The following is a 13,401-nucleotide window of genomic DNA, read 5'->3' as shown; positions in this document are numbered from 1 at the left end:
TGTAGAACCAAAGAGGACAAATGTGTAAAATTTAATGACTTTAAATTGTCTGATAATAATCTTGGTGTCAGTATCACGGTAAAATATATTGGAAATTTCTATAAAAGAACAAATGACAGATAATGATGATATTTATAGGCAACCCCGTATGATATATGCATGAGGAGTGAAGAAGTCCCTGTTCAGAGCATATTGTACACCATCATATACTGCCCACTTGTGATCAAACCACAGAAATGCAAGCTTACAGGGTCTTCAGGTAACATAAATGATGCCATGAGACTATTACCTAAGAGACCTGTAGTAGTGTGCAAGTCAAAGCCTGTGACTGCAGGAGTCTCACTTTCCCATCTGTTATAAGAAACCTCATGTATAAATTTATTTACTGGCTCAAGATAAATAGATGTTCTTTTTTTATTGTGCTTTTGTATGTAATTTATTCTATTCATTTTATTTATTTATCCTATTTATTTTTTTATTTTATCCGGACTCTGAGTCTGAAATAAAGTTTGAATTGAACTAGACTGAATTAAAGCAAGAGGCAGCACGGAACTGTGCAGTAAACCTGGCACCATTAGATAGATAGATCTTCCTTTTCCATGCAGATGCAGAGAATTTTCATTTAACAGCAATACAAAGAGCAGCTGACAGGATATAAAACATCCAAACATGCAAAATTATAAAAATATAATCATCAATACCAGAAAGAAATTTTAAAAGGATGCATGCATGTTTAAAAGTCATAATAACTAGTTAAAAAGGTACAGTTTCAATAATCCATTAATTATGAATGCAACCGGCTGTATTTGCAAACTGTAAGAGGCCAACTGAAGCTGGTTGCTGTTTGCAAATCATGCTGTTTCAAAGCCAGCAGCAGAGTGTCTGTAAATTTATAGGCTAATCTATAAAGTAACATGTCAGCCACAATATGCAGAGTCAATGTGTAACCGATTCTGTACACCCTCTGGTGTACTGCTGCAGAGAAAATGGCTGCGGAGGGATGACAGCATATTAAATAGCAGGGTCAGAACATGCATGCACACATGCACGTACACATGAATACACAAAGACATGTTGATGACATTTATACAAATGATGCCACTCATTCAATGAAGGCCTACTGTCCAGGCCAGCACTCAATAATATTCTCACAGAGTTCAAATAACCACGTATTATGCTGTCTTGCAGATGAATTCACGCTAAACAAAGGATAACAAAAGGACACTCCACACCGTGGCTGAATTTCGGCTGTCCATAACACATGTTGGTCAGAGGACAAAGGGTTAGGCCCATATAATACAATGCTGAACTGGCATGGCAAGTGCAACACATGAGCACCAACACACATGAACACACATCTGTACAGTAGAAGAAAGCCACTGTAGACCCCCCACCACCACCACCACCCCTTTTCATTCCCTTTTATCAAGTCAGTCTACCCTGCTCTCCACTCCACTGTGCAGCTCCTTCAATCAGCTGAGTGTGCTGGTTTGTGGCCAACCTTTCCCCATCTATCCACTCTCTCTTATATTACAGCTGTCAGAGGGGTCAGGTGACATGCATACAGCTTTTATACTCAACCCTATCAGACTGACAATAACTGGCAACAGATCAGTTTATGTGTGGAGTCTAGGACAGAGCACAGGGAGGGTATCATTTACAGCTACCCACAATAAAACAATACTAGCCTATATTCAGATGTCAGCAATTTCTTTGATAACAATAAAAGAATATTCCAGGACTGGACAATATGGACAAAATCAAATATCACAATATTTTTGACTGAATACCTTGAAATCAATACTGGAACGATATTGTTGGGGTGACAGTTGGTGCTTTCACAAAATGTTTATATAAGATATTTTTCATAAACAATCATTAGTGATGTGAATAAGGTGAACAAACAGGTAGAGACAAATAACAGAGCACCTAGAAGAGTCTAATAAGTTCAGAGAAATTGCATCCCTTAACTGTAATGAAGCCTTTAAAACTAGACAGACAGACAGACAGACAGACAGATAGATATACAGATAGATAGATAGATAGATAGACAGATAGATAGACAGATAGATAAATGATAAAAATGATAAAAAGAGAAATAATAATGACATGTACACATATATACTGTAAAGAAATACAGCTAAGATACATAATTTAAAAAATAATCATTTATTTTAAGCACACCCACACACAACACACAAAACAAAAGTTATGCATGCACACATACATACACACATAAACACACACACAAACACACACACTCACCCCTTTACTTGTCACATTAACATTCTGTCAGTTCCAATTTGGCAGCATGTAAAGTGCACTGTTGGGTTTGTTAACTGTCCAGCCAAGCGGGACCATGTCAACCACTTTTGGGGTGGCACTAGAGGACATAATTATTAGCCATCTCTCCCTCTTTGTACTCTTTCTTTCTGCTGTGCTAGGCAGAATGCCAGGGAACATTCCCAAACTGTCAGCTGTGTAATTGGCGGCTGCATCATTCCTCCAGAGCAAAGCTGTGCCACGGAGAAGATTAGCCCACCCATGGAAAAAAAATGGCCAAAACAGAATTAAAATACCATCATGGATTAAAACATCATCACAAGAGTTTTGAAGGTGCACTGCAACTGAAATCAACGAGACATTAAGCACATAAATTAATAAAATTACTCAAATGAACCAAGAAGGCTACTGCTTCTGTCTAACTTGAAGTGGCGTTCAAACTGTAACTGTGTAACCCAAACAGACAATTCTGCCTTTGACCTTGGAGTATGAACTGGACTGAACCCGCTGAAGTCAAGGGTGACCGAAGAGCCCGTATGTTGGTGCTCTGTGCAAACAATGCCCTTCCAGGAGGTGTGTACGTGAGTGAAGTCACACAGGACAGAGAGGGAGCGTGAGGGACGGGATAATAGGGTGAGAGAGAGACAGAGACGGAGAAGGAGGGACAAGAGAGAGACAGAGAGAAAGACAGCGAGAGTGTGATTGGTGGTGATAAAGAGGTGGTTTGGTGAAGAGGGCTACATTTAAGCAATGGGTGTCTAGGACGAAGGGCAAGAAAAAGACACTGTTTGGTTACACTTTCCATCCACCCTGTCACTCCCAGACTGAATACATTACATTCTGCAAGCTTGCCAAGCATCGCAGGAGGGGCACGCTGATCTGTTCCGTAATTGGTTGAAGGGGATCTAGAACTCTGAACTTGTCGTTGCCGAGGAAACAGTAAAACTGTGAGAAGCTTGTGCGTGCAGCAAAGGCCAAGTAACACACTATAGCTGGGACCTAGTATCACACTTGGTACCTATCTTTTATATGGAGATCACAAAATACCAACTACAAAAGGCAGTAAATGATAAGGATGAAATAAAGTGAAATGGAAACCTGTTAAAGTAATTAGGAGTCCTGTTTAGCAAATGCCGCTTAAAAAAAAAAAAAAAAAAAAAAAAAAAAAAACAAGAGTAAATAGGCTACCTCTCGTGTACTTGGCTGCTCCTCTTTAACTGCTATTATGTGAAATGCTATGTATACAAGATGACAGAGACACATAGGCTAATTCAGTCAAAAAAGTCACAGCTTATGACATTCAAAGTTGCCAACTGAATAAAATTCAGCCATTTTATTTCTCAATCAGTGCATTTTAGTATGATTTAGCGACCACAGTCTGTTAATATATCCTTGACTATACATGCAAAATGTTACTCACCACAAAAACTTATGGTCAGTCTCATGTCACAACTTGCAAAGTTTGATACCTCCAAATAAACCCTTGTTTGAGTTATTTTGCTACAGCTTCACAACCTCGTGATTTTAAAAAAAAATCTCTTTGATATCTTTTGAACAAATGCCTCTTTAGTACTTCTAACATGGGTACACAAACTTGGCAAGGGTAGTTCCATTCCATTACAAATTTTAACCTTTAAAATCAATCTTGAAAAGATGCTAATAGAGAATCAGATCACTAGTGTCCTACCATCATGTCTTTACCTTGTTGTTACTGATGCTATTTTTATGTAATTATGTAATCTAAAAGATGTGGCAACAAGTTTCCCTTCAAAGGACAATAAATTGAAATGAAGTAATGTGAAATGAAGTGAAGAGAAATGTCCAGTGACGCAAAGTGAGGTGAAATTAAGATTAAAATATCATTATTATGTGTGCAAATCAGTTTAACTTTACATGTGAACACATTAGCAAATTCAGGTCCAACTAGAGAAAAAGTGGGTCATGATTAAAGGAAAATATCAATGCTATTGAGCTGAGTCTCTCATCTTTCTCCACAATTTGAATGAAACCTCTCCCTTTGTTTCAACATTTATTTATTTTTTTAACATTTTATTTTAACAGCGTGTTAAAACCACAACCCATCAATGCAAACTGAACAGGGTCTGCTTAAAAAATAGCTTCTATGAACCTTTCAGTATATAGTTAATATGTGACAAGGACCTGACAAGTAATTCCATTTGAATCAATGCCAGAGCAGAAACATTGTATTATAGGGTGGAACTGAAAACTATCAACATTAATTCTCCACTCATTCAACTCTAACAGCACTTCCTGTCTTCTTACCAGGTCATGTGACCAACTATCAAATGACCTTTCAATAAAGAAGTCTTGCACTAAACTATGACAAGAGCCTACGGTAATGTAAGATAGAGTTCAGATAAGGGAAAGACGAAGACATTTAAGGACATTATTTGTTCATTTCCCACAAATGAAACTAAAAGTCCACACAGGAAAGACTTGCCTTCATACCTCACACAGGAGCCTACAACTTTTCTCTATGATTATGAAACTGTCAAACAGGAGAGGGTTAACAATAATGAGAAGATAATGAGGCTACCTTTGATTATGTTCTCTCTTACTTATTAAAAAGGTCCAGAGTGATGCCTGTAAGATTGCTTAGTACAGTCCTAAATAGCATATTGTATTGCAATCCCACAAAGGCACAATGAAGTAGCGATGATAACTTGTTTTCAGTGGCAAGGCCTTTCATCCAAGATCCTCAATGTGTGGAAGAGGGAGTGACTGAACTCATTAAACTTCAGTGTGCCACACAGAAACCACAACAAAGGCAGACTGGAGGATAAAATACACATGGGGTCTGGATGATAGCGGTCATTTAGTGATTAGATGCCACAGGATAGCTCTGAAGACTGAGTTCAGCGACTCTGTATTAGAGCAATGTTTTATAGGGTATCCAGCATCATTTAGCATAAACTATAATAGTAGTGTTAGCAGCCAACTTACATTACTGTGTGATATATAAACAGTAGCACAAAAAGATATTTGGCATTAGATGATAAATTGCTGTACTTAATACTTTAATCAATTTTAAAAGGCTCCAACTGTTACAAAGTAGAATTCCACCCAAACAGTGCTGAATTTTTTTCTTAATTTATCAGGAGGGATGGTGGAGTAGAAGGGGCAGTCTTAAGCTATGCTCACATGGAGTTTTTTCTCATCTGCCAAATGCCAAGAGGCTTTGCAGGCTGATAAATAAAACCAGCAGTGTTGTTGATGACACACTGTAACTATAAAAAAAAAAAAAAAAAAAAAGTTCTGTATCCAATCTAGACATCACAATTGGTTGGCAAATTTTAAAAAAAAAAAAAAAAAAAAAAAAAAAACAGTTGACGTTTCAAGGTTTTTTTCAATAAGTTGATCTAGTTTCAACACAGAAGACTAAAAACTAAAAAATACAGCACTTTTTTGGGCCATCCTTAAAAGAGTGACTGCTTTCTGAGTGTTTAATGGCAGTCTCTCATAGGATTTAACATAGGCAACACACAGTGGTAGTGGTGTGAACATGGCCCAATGGCCCATGCTAGAGAGTAAAACTTAAAATATCAGAACACTGCAACAATTTAACAATAGGCAGGAGGTGAATGTTAAACTTATCTGTTTTATTTGACTTTATCAAACTTGTTATTTATTATAATTTGAAGAGCTTTTATAGCTTGATTCTTCAGCTTTGGTGATATCTGGTCCAAGCACTGCCTGTTCCCGCTGTACATGGCCTTACAAGTTGCCAGATATTCATTACCAGGGTCAACACAGTTTCATGAAACACTCAATTTTAATGTTATACTGTAATAAAACAATAAAGAATTTTTAATTGGCCGCTGTAAACATTCAAATTACCACACTCCACAATTTTCTGTTTCACTTGCGACTCCATTTTCAAATTAACCCAATCTGGCAGAAATACTGCAAACGTTGCAACAAAATCAGCTTCCAATCGTTTTTAGATTTGCAAGCAGCAGGTAACCAAATTAAAATAAAATGTAACAAAACCTACAGACAGTAAGATGATTTTTCTACACAGCGCATGCCCACCATGCCTTGTGTCCATTTTTTTTTTTTAACAAAGAAGATGGCATCAACTTTCAAATTGCTCCTTGCATTTGTCACCTGACTGCTACATGGAAAAAGTCACAATCCAAAGATCAGGCTGGATTAAATATTTGGACACAGTCGCCTTACAGGGTGAAATGACATCACTATGTGCTCCTGTTATGTTCTAGAGATAAGCCAGTGTTCATCACGCACAAACAATACGCAATACTTACCAGAACCTCTGCACTACAGGTCTCTCACACACACGTATACACTCACTCCGCATCACTTACACTTACAGGACCTCCACTCAAATTGCAATTTGAAGTTTAATTGGTTTGGCAAGACTTTCCATGTTGCCAGCCAATGCTGCTCATGGAACAATATCAGTGACGACTCACCATTCATTCTGAGGGATGCATGATCCACTTTTTTCAGTTCCGAGTCGATTCCAATGCTTAGACCTTTGGTGTCGGCCAATACCGAATACCAATTCAATGCCAGAGCTCTTTTCTGTAGATTGTTATTATTTATTTATTTTTATTCTAATCAATGCTGTTATTCGCATTATGTGCAAATTTACATGACATAAATGTAAACTACACAAAACGTACAAATATGCAAAAAACATTAATTTGTTCCAAAGCAATTTATTTGAACTGGGCAATGCACTATCAACTACTAGCAAATAGACTTTACCCACCAGTAATATCCACAACAATAGCATTTTCTAATTTTAATTTTTAACCCTCGTAAAGCCTTAAGGGGTCAAAACAACCCGGGCAACCCGTCTTTTTTCCGGGGTCCTGGGTTACATCTGGATCGCCACCATTACTGCCAGTATCGTTTCAGTGCATCCCTAATTCAGGCTGATATTTTATTTATTTAATCAAACTAAGGCATGTAAACATATGACAACATAAGGTAGGCTATATGGTCTGTCTAACTATGGTCATAGTCAGACAGACATCATCATACTTTTCAAATATTTAGTAGAATTTTATTGGCTAAGCAACAGAAATTATTATTCCAACAGTATGATTCCTCCTTGGACAAATAATGCACAGCCACAAAAACCATCCCTATGGTGAAAACTCTGCATGAGATTTAAAGTTATAATCCCATAAATGACATCATGAACTCATTTATACTGCAACTGACTGTTACAGACCATCAAACTCCGCCATGGAGCTGTATTCAGATTACTGCTGGGTTAACCATTAACAAACCGAAGGTACTACTCAAGATATCATAAAATGACAGGTATATTAATCTCTGGTAGTAATCACAAAGGGCACTGAGGCACAGCAGAGAAGTGGGAGCCACAAATTCACACAAGGATCATTCTAAATTTCACCGTATCTTCATTATAGTCTAAAATGATAACTTATTTATTAGAATTAATAACATCACTGGTTATAAGGAAAGACAGCAATCCTTAAAAATTGCTCAAATCAAAGACATAATTTCAACATAATATTATCAAGAAGCAATTGCTTATTTTCTATTTATTTATTTATTTATTTTAATAAATAAGGCAAAGGTCAAAACAATGCAAACATCAAGCCTACCATAACAATAGAAGACAGGATATGATGCAAAACAAATACAGTGCATTCACAGAGGACTGCCACGTGAAAGGCACTTGGAAAATCAAGGAAAGTCATATTGAAGACAAACTGGCGGCTTGGACAAAGAACTGGAGACAGAGAAAAAGAGTGTGGTGTTCAGATGGGCCCTGTCCAAATGATTTACAGGAACAATTACAAACCTAAGTTATGGATAAGCTGGTATACATGTGTGGACATGAGAAAGAGACAAGCAGGAAGCCAGGGAAACAGCAAGGGTGGGAAGAAAAATAAAAAGAGCATGGGAGACAAGAGGACCTTCTAGATCTTTAACCTACTGGTTATCTTTATAGCCAGCCACTGTCACCCAGACAACTGGAGCAGCTAAATCTAGACACCAGCTCCATGTGAAGAGAAAGTGGCTGCAAATACCATACACTCACTCTCTCAGGCACAATCTGCTATGTTCAGTCAAGAAAACTGGTCACCAAACCTGGCTCAACAAAGCTATAAGGGGAAAGCAAACCCTCAGTGTCAAAACACCTGACTCATGTTCAAACTTAATCACGTCATGGTTCTTCAAGATCTGAATAAAGTTTTGTTGGGCAGTTTTGAAAACTTGTTTGATACAGAGATACAAATTAGGCTATTATGCAAGAAACAATCAGTCTCTTGATTTACTGATTGGAATAACCTTTTGAAAAGAAATTCCCCTGAGACCAAGATGCAAGGTAAACTAAATATTCCATGCTGTAATCACTGTTCATCAAATTAAAATCCTGTCACTACAACCTAAAAGCCGGATAACTAACCAGTAAGATTGGATGCAGGACCTTTCAGGCTTCACAGAACAGCATTTTTGTGAGGAAGAGGGTAAAGGAAACTGGTTATTTGAGAGGGGCTCAAAGGACTTGAGACAATCTGGAGTGCGAGGCTATTCTAGATACAGCTTCAGCAATACTACTATTCTCAACTCTTCTTGATTGGCTAGTTACACATTAGGTTTCCTGACATTCATTCACACATATTTTACCTGAACACCCTCCCTGAAAAGTTGGGGGATCTGAGCACTTGACAAAAACAACATATGATGTGTGACTCCCAATCATCTTGAAAAAAAAAAAAAAATTAAATAATTATAAAAAAAGAAAAAAAGCCACCAGCCACAGGTAAGACATTTGAACAACTACTGTAACTAATGCAAGCTGAACCATATGTTCTATTTACTCACAAAAGCAGACACTAGGCTAAAATGTTGCTCAGCTGTATTGTATGCATCCTTAATAAATTACAATTCATACCTAGGAGTGCAATGTACTGTATAACGATGTCACCATACCAGAATTTTGGGAGCTTATACCTGTTTCTCAATAGTTGTTTTGATACCCCAGCAAAACAGAAATCCTATCAGCAGACACTGCCTTTATTTAACAAATAGTACAAACATTAATAAGTAAACAAAGACAGAAATTTGTATTTCAAGTATTTAAATATACTATACAGGCCTGCAATGAAATCAAAACTCTGAGTTACAGAATGATCAAGTTGTATGTACTGAAAACACTGATATTTGCATGTCAAAAATGCTGGTATTGACTTGGTTCATAGGCTTTAATATGCTTTGAAATGAAAGCTAGACAAAGTGCTCTCCATATTTCCAAGTGCTTCTGTCAGTTCAAAAGACAATTCCAAGTACTTTAAATAATCAATCTAAATGGGCATGAAGTCAACATTGCATTTCATATTCTATCATGAGTGCCAACCTCTTATATATTAAACTATCTAATACAATTGCACTTTTAAAGCTGAAATAATAAGCTGAAATACGCAAAAATAAGAAGTCTCTATTACTTCTCCAAGTCTGGCAAGAGATGTTTGATTAAAATCTATATTGAAACTGCCTCTGGACATGTAATCAGCAGCTGCTTCCAACATAGAGACAGGCCTCCAGCAAACAAAAATGAATAACCATGACTGATTTACTTCTTTACAAGGCTAAAATGATCAACAGACCTCCACAGCATTCTGTATTCAGTCATTCAGAAACTCTCCACTTCTGCACACACCGGCACAGTCACAAAAACACAATGTCATTTTTGTTTAGTCGGGCTTCATAAGGATATGAAATATATCAGGGAGGGGAGAAAGGCAAACAGGAAGCGGCTTCTGTGCTGGCAAAAGGCTGATCAACACAGGTACAGTGGACGCACAGAAGCACAGGAAAAAAAACAGCATGCAAAAAAAAATGCTAATAACACTGCATAGGTCTGCCAGCCATGGTATTAACAGACAAAAAGAGTGGAATAGCTCTTTAAATATGCTCAAGACTTACTGTGTTGCTGTAGTAGTTTTCTTAGCATGGGATGTTCTGTATAGTTAGGGCTCTCTCTCCTTTTCTGTGAGTCTATCAAATTAATGATCTCTGTTGCTGGTGCTGCTTCTCCTGTCAGCCACTGTCCTGTGTGGAGCTTGTCCTGCCAGAGAGGGAGAGAGGAATAGAGGGGGGAGGGACATGAAGAGAGGGTGTGTTTAATACAGCATGTGTGTGTGTGTGTGTGTGTGAGAGAGAGAGAGAGAGAGAGAGAGAGAGAGAGAGAGAGAGAGAGAGAGAGAAAGAGTGGAAGACAGGCTTACAGACAGCAGGAGAAAACAAGAAAAGGAGAGAGAGGTGTGTGAGTCAGCTCTTATATAGCTTATTGTAATGCTGTTCCAAAGATATCCCTGTTCCTGCAGACCCTCAGTCATTTCCATTAGTCAAATACCATGAAGCACTGAGCTCTAGATAATAGTCAAATCAGATCTATGCCTTTACTGTAGTTCAGGCTTTGGCAGGTCTGCTCTCCAGCACTGCTCGTCACTGATTGACAGCTAATCATTAATCAGTGATTGATTAGTGCTTGTCTGAAACTGGAAAAATAACATTAATTAATTAAAAGCCTTTTCATACTTTACAAAACTATCTTTTGCTATTTCATTAACATTATTATGGATTACTAGATGTTTCTTGGTATTTTTCTATATAAAACTAAGATTTGGAAAAGATCACCTTGCATGTTTATCCTTAGGATTAGGACTAGTTTTGACTGCATCCCCGGCTTAGCAATTAAAACACACGTATTTACTTTCTGGATAAAAAACAGTGATTTGGCTTGAGTCTCTGTGCCACAGTCGCACTGCTAACTAGCTTAACATGCAGCCCACAGAAACCACTTCTGTTTGGGGGCTAATATGCTTGTTAAATCTGGCTTAGCTAAAAACTGGAGACAATAACCCACTGTGTTGGTAGAATCAGGCAGAAAATGAGGATACAGACAGCATATGATCACAAAGAAAAGATGAATACTTTGTTTACTAACAAGCTCTCAGCTCTCAGCAATGAACACTGTCATACCAGTGATGTAAGGACCTTTTTTAATCAGTTGTACCACTGACATTTACAGATTGTTAAAAATATATATGGAGACATCAACAGTACATGTTCATAAAGCCTTTTTTATGTTATGAGGTCTTCTTTGAGGGCTTCATAACACAAAAGGGCCATAGAGTTTGTTATGTAGCTGTTTTTAAACAGCTAACATGAAACCTGATACAGTCATGATGTTATCATATAAAACAGCTAAAATATGTTCCATTACATAAAACATGAAGCTGTCCAAAAAACAAGGAGCTTACATTACTCAGCTTGGCCAAATCTCTCCTCTTCTGACTAGTCTGCTCTTCAAGGTGCCAATTCTGCATTCCACCAACAAGTGGAATGATTTCACAAAATGTTTTTTGAGGAGTGACTAAAGGAGTCGTAACTGTGTGTGTGACTGAAGTTTTTATGAAAATAAAGCCAAATAGTTCAATGCAGATTTGAACAATATTGCCAGATAAGTTGGTCGAAACAATTACAAAGAGCAAATGAAGTTTTCTGAGGTTAAAAATTTGATTTAAGCATACAGAGAAAAAAAAAACATTTTAAACAGATGACATGATAGTAAAAAGTGTGTCAACTAAAACCAGCTGATCACACTGTCACTGAGCTTAAAGGTGCTCACAGAGCTGCATCATACTAGAATAAACTGTAAAAGAACTTTATTTCAGTGCTGTATTGCATCTGTAGCTTTCAAGCATCGGGCTGTAGAGAGCTAACCCACCTTTATATCAAATATAAGTAAAATTGTTGCATTCTCTATCACATTATAGTAAGATTTTCCAAAAGACTTCCTGTCATCCTTTTCCTTTCAGGAAAGAAAGAGACAGTTCCGTGTAAATTCAGTAAATTTATCCTTATGGCTTTATTGCCTTAAGGATAAAAAACTGCCACTCATTTCATTTGAGCCTGACTTCCCTTTGACGTTACAGTTAGAGGGTGTGATCAGTGATTTCCACTGAGTAATGTAGTGTCTATTCCACAGAAATGAATGAAAATCCAGTGTGCAAAATCTGCAACTGTGTATAATCTGTGGTGCACACACACAGGTGCCATTCAATCTTGTTTTCCCACCACCAATGTCACCATGTGACAACTACAGACTTACTTTCTCTGAGTCTCTGCTGTGTGATTCTCACTTTGACTTACACTGTTGTAAGAGAGGCTGCTGCATGGTATGATGCACGTTACCTGGCTACCTGAGTAATCCTGCTTGGTGCAGTACCCCCACCTGGCCCCTAGTGTCTAGAAGGCAGGTGTCTGTCTAATGGACATTGTATACAAAACTAAAGCCTGACATTATTTGCACTTTCTTATGATCAGAGAGGTTTTCTTGGCTTATGTATGACCTGAAGAACATTTTTGTATTATATTTTGTTACAAATTTGCATCAAGTGTACATTTTTAAATTAATCATTTTTTGCTTGGTACATTGAACTACTTTTTCTAAGTACTGTGGCTTTAGTTAACCTAACTAGATTTCCCCCTGTGGTTGCTCTGCTGTGGTTCGACTTCTTTCAGTGTGAAGCAATCAGTAACTTGCGAGGCTATGCTTTCAAAGTAGCTTCCCCTAAACTGATGATTAGCTCGCAATACGATGTTATAAAGGTCACGTCACTTCATGCCACAGTTTAAGCTAACTTATAACTTAAAACTGGTGCAGAAGCGGTATCAAGTACAGCTGCTTCATTTATTTTGGACCGTTCGAGTTTCAAGAGCCATGTCAGCTCAGTGATAATTCAATACGATTCAAAGTTAGTGGAAAGGTAAGTAACGTTAGATTAAAACGATGACATTAAAACCAGGGAAATTTGAATCCATCCCAACAAGACTCCCTCCACAGAGAGATCCCACCCTGCAGTCTATGGAAAATCCCCTTCACCAAGTTAACCGGGTCAAACAGCAGACTACAATACGAGTCTACAGTTGTGACACTGTCTATTAAATATGTCAGTTAAGTAAAAGTAAAAGAAAAATAGTTGAAACTTACATATTAGCGTAGTTCGAGTTTTTTAAGGTCGTCGTCGGCTGTGCAGTTCCCCTCAGCAAACTTGGAGCTCATCTGTCAGAGCGGTTGGTCTG

At 37.7% G+C, this 13,401-nt stretch overlaps 1 long non-coding RNA gene across 1 annotated transcript in view; it reads right to left on the bottom strand.

The window, feature by feature from the left end:
- LOC115359614 (uncharacterized) overlaps window positions 1-13,401 on the bottom strand; it is a 15,044-nt gene extending 1,643 nt beyond the window's left edge. Inside the window, exons 1-2 of the long non-coding RNA XR_003928259.1 lie at window positions 13,310-13,401; window positions 10,237-10,378 (exon numbers count right to left, since the gene is read on the bottom strand). This is a non-coding gene — a long non-coding RNA (uncharacterized LOC115359614). The remainder of the gene's footprint in view (window positions 1-10,236; window positions 10,379-13,309) is intronic.

The sequence above is a fragment of the Myripristis murdjan genome, chromosome 1, assembly GCF_902150065.1.
Source record: "Myripristis murdjan chromosome 1, fMyrMur1.1, whole genome shotgun sequence".
Lineage (NCBI taxonomy): Eukaryota > Metazoa > Chordata > Actinopteri > Holocentriformes > Holocentridae > Myripristis > Myripristis murdjan.
This window is presented reverse-complemented; position numbering and strand designations above follow the sequence as displayed.